At 43.1% G+C, this 3868-nt stretch overlaps 1 protein-coding gene across 7 annotated transcripts in view; it reads left to right on the forward strand.

Moving 5' to 3' along the window:
• Positions 1–3868, forward strand: part of Tfdp2 (transcription factor Dp-2) — a 129428-nt gene that overhangs the window by 299 nt on the left and 125261 nt on the right. The gene's annotated exons all lie outside the window — the stretch shown is intronic.

A 3868-nucleotide genomic window follows, 5' to 3' on the forward strand; every position in this document is an offset into this window, starting at 1 on the left:
GATGAGGCTCCCGAGCCCGCGGGCTCGCCATCACCCGGGATCAGGAAGGGCAAGGGCTGACTTCGGCTTCTCACTCAGGTCTCCTGACTTTTCCCTCCTCGCTTCATGTTCCACAAGCCTCCGGTCTGTTTCTGCGGAGTGCTTTTCAGATCCCCCAGGTTCCCCAAGAGAAGTTTTCCTTTCAAGCAGAGGTTACTTTTCTCGGCCCGAGTTCTTGGAGGGATTCTGCACACATCCAAGGCCATGGTTGCTGTGCACAGAGCAGCGGGAAAGTGTCTGTGGGCTCCCGCCGAGAGATGGCACCATGAAGTGCGTGGACGCTCAGCTCGCCCATGTTCCAGTGCTTTGTGTGGGCTCAGTTTATTCATCTGTGAGCCAGATCTGCCTATGCGAGGAGGGGGGAGGGTGTTGGGAGAGGGAAAAGGTCTAATCTCGGGAATGCACTTGAAACAAAGCTCACTTTTTACTAAATGCATAACTTAACCCAGGATGCTGGATGAGACTCTGGACCCCATGTTGTTTCACCTTTTCGGTTGGAATTAGTTACCAGGCTTGTAACCTTGGCCTGGCAAAATGTTTACTTAGCATTCCTAAGGCCCTGGTTTGATTCTCAACACTGTAACAACAGAAATCCCGCAACCAGAAACAGTTAACAGGTTCATTCTTTTTCCATAGCTGTCGTCGAAAATGTCTTTGAACCTTTGAATACTTCTGTCTTTCTTTCTTCTATCTCACGGGGCTCCAAGCCCTTATCCTGCCTCCTCTAGGTCAGCGGTTCTCAACCTTCCTAATTCTGTGACCCGGCCCCAACCATAAAAGTATTTCGTTACTACTTCATCACTGTCGTTTTGCTACTATTATGAATTGTAAATATTTAGGTTTTCCGATGGTCTTAGGCAAGAATGACTCCCTCTACAGAGATCATGACCCACAGGTTAGAAGAAACCCCTCTACAGAGTTATCTGCTGTGTTTCCTTTGACTTAGAATTTTTCTGGGTCATTTGTTTTCTGTTCTCCTAATGGTTTGAAATCATCATAACTAGGCAATATGGTTTAAGTCATTTCTCTTTTTTTTTCAGTGTGGCAGAATTCAAAGTTGAGTATAAAATGTTTATTTTGCATCTTGCCTTTTCCAGTCACTGATTATCTTATGAGTTACTAATGCTTTACCACTGTCTTATTGCTAGAATTCATGTAAGTGTCCATTCTCAGATTGCATCAGGAGATGAAGGCAAAGGCCAGACCCCAGGTTCTGTCACACTTGTGTACTGGCTCTGGGCGGACTTAGTTTTAGAACATCTTGTGCCTGGAACTAGCTTAGTGTTATGGCAGACGTGGTGTCTGTAGCACCGTGCTGGCTTGTGATTGCAGATTCAGGAATGCAGCACTTAACATTTGTTAAGAAAGTCCCAAGACTTATTAAACTCCACAGTTGCCTTAATTACAGGCTGTGTATTTAAGAAGTAAAGTAGTTTTAATTATTCATATTACTATTTTGTGACCATAATTCCCTCCCCTCTACCCTTGTGAATGTGTAGTCCTTGGCATGTGCAAGTTTTACCCTTGCAGCCAAAATTCTTAACTGAGCTATGAGCTCCCAATACAGCTTGAGAGCTGGGGCATAGCTCAGTGGTAGGGTAATTACCTAAACCCTAGATTGGATGCCCAGTACCAGAAATATAAAATAGCTATAACAAAAGCTCACTTTGAAATAGGCTGTGCACTCCTGTCTTCATCTTTTAGACTTACTTTGGTATGTGTCATAATGGATCTCAGAAGAAACTAAGTCTGGAATTTGTAAGGGTTTTAAAGATGATTAACTATAAATTGGGGCTGTCGAGATGGTTCAGTGGGTAAAGGTGCTTGTCACCAAGTCTACTGACCTTATCTCAGGGACCCATAGAGTAGAAGGAGAGATCTCATCTTGAAAGTTATCCTTTGACTGCTCCATACCTGTGCCCTCCTCCAAACAAACAAACACCTCCCAGCCCCCCAAAAACTAAACATGCTTGCTTTTTAATACTTTACTCCCTTCCATCTTAACCTATTTTAATACTTTACTTCCTTCCATCTTAACTTGTTTACTCCTTCCATCTTAACCTGTGATAACAGGACTTAAAGGATTCCTGAAGGCTAATGAACCCTTAGAAATGGTTTGCAAGATAACTTTTATTTTTACATTTTTGAGAGTTCACTTTCATAGTTTCTAAGACAAAATTATTTGAATAACTAACTTGTGTTTTGAGACAGGTTTTTGCTATATATTCCACTTAAACTCATTATGTAGCCCAGGCTATCCTCAAATTTGCAGCAACTCAAATGCTTTAGCCCTGTGCCTGTCCCCAGTTGCTAGGGTTACAGGCATACACCACCACATGACAGATTTTTATAAATTATTCTTTTTTAAAGATTTATTTATTTATTTTTGTTTTTGTTTTTTTTTGTTTTTTTGAGACAGGGTTTCTCTGTGTAGCCCTGGCTGTCCTGGAACTCACTCTGTAGACCAGGAACTGTAGACCAGACCTCGAACTCAGAAATCCTCCTGCCTCTGCCTCCCAAGTGCTGGGATTAAAGGCGTGTGCCACCGCCGCCCAGCAAGATTTATTTATTTATTACATGTAAGTACACTGTAGCTGCCTTCAGATACTCCAGAAGAGGGCTACCATGTGGTTGCTGGGATTTGAACTCAGGACCTTCAGAAGAGCAGTCAGTAAGTACTCTTAACCGCTGAGCAATCTCACCAGCCCAGATTATTTCTTTTTACTCAACTGGAAATTGTATATTCACAGAATGTGCTCATTTCAGATATTTCACGATGTTTACAATCCATTGTTACTCCTCTTGCTTTTCCGTTCTCTTCTGCGGGTTTTACTCGGTAGCCCAGGCTGGCCTTTTACCCACTAGGTGGCTTAGGCTACCCTTAAGCTTACAGCAATCTTTTTGTCTCACTCAGCCTGCCGAGTGCTTGGATTACATGTGTGCACTCATCACCTGGCAGGTCTTTTCTTTAGACAAAATGCACCTTGGCTCCTCCAAGACTGAGTCTCACTGTATAGCTCTGGCTGTCCTAGAACTCACTATATAGACCAGGCTGGCCTCAAACTCACAGAGCTCTCTGCCTGCTTTGCCTCCTGAGTGCTAGAATTTAAAGCATGTGCTACAATACATAGCTGACAAAGTATTTTCATTAGTAAACCTTTCTAAAGGATTTTTTTTCTGTCACTGTTTTCATCTGAAACTCTTCACAGGATCAATGACTTATTTATGGGTTATACTATTCTCTCTGTCTTAGTGTGAATGTGCACGTGCAGATACCATTGTCTGTGAGCGTGTACACACATACGGAGGCTAGAGGCCAAAGCCTTTTCTCCAGGGCTCTCCACCTTGTCTACTTGAGACACTCTCTTATAGAACCATGAACTCATTGATGGCCTAGACTGGCTTGCTTGCTGGGTATGCACCTCTTTCTCTCCCCCCTGTTTTCCTTCCCCAGGGTTATGGATATAAGTATTCCTGGCTTTACATTGGTTTTAAGATGATAGAATTGTTTCTTTGGCAGTCACATCCAGTTAATTCATAATCATATAAATTAAACCATTGTTGGTTTGGTACAGGGTCTCATATTGTAGCACAGGCTGACGTAGAACTTACTGTGTGGCTGATCTAAACTTGTACTAGTCCTCTGTTTTAAGGAATGGAAGAGGGCTTTTAAAAGGCAACTGTAGCCCGGGCAGTGGTGGCACACTCCTTTAATCCCAGCACTTGGGAGGCAGATTCAGGTGGATTTCTGAGTTCAAGGTCATCCTGGTCTACAGAGTGAGTTCTAGGACAGCCAGAGCTATACAGAGAAACCCTGTCTCTAAAAACC

This window comes from Mastomys coucha, unplaced genomic scaffold (genome assembly GCF_008632895.1).
Source record: "Mastomys coucha isolate ucsf_1 unplaced genomic scaffold, UCSF_Mcou_1 pScaffold23, whole genome shotgun sequence".
Taxonomy (NCBI): domain Eukaryota; kingdom Metazoa; phylum Chordata; class Mammalia; order Rodentia; family Muridae; genus Mastomys; species Mastomys coucha.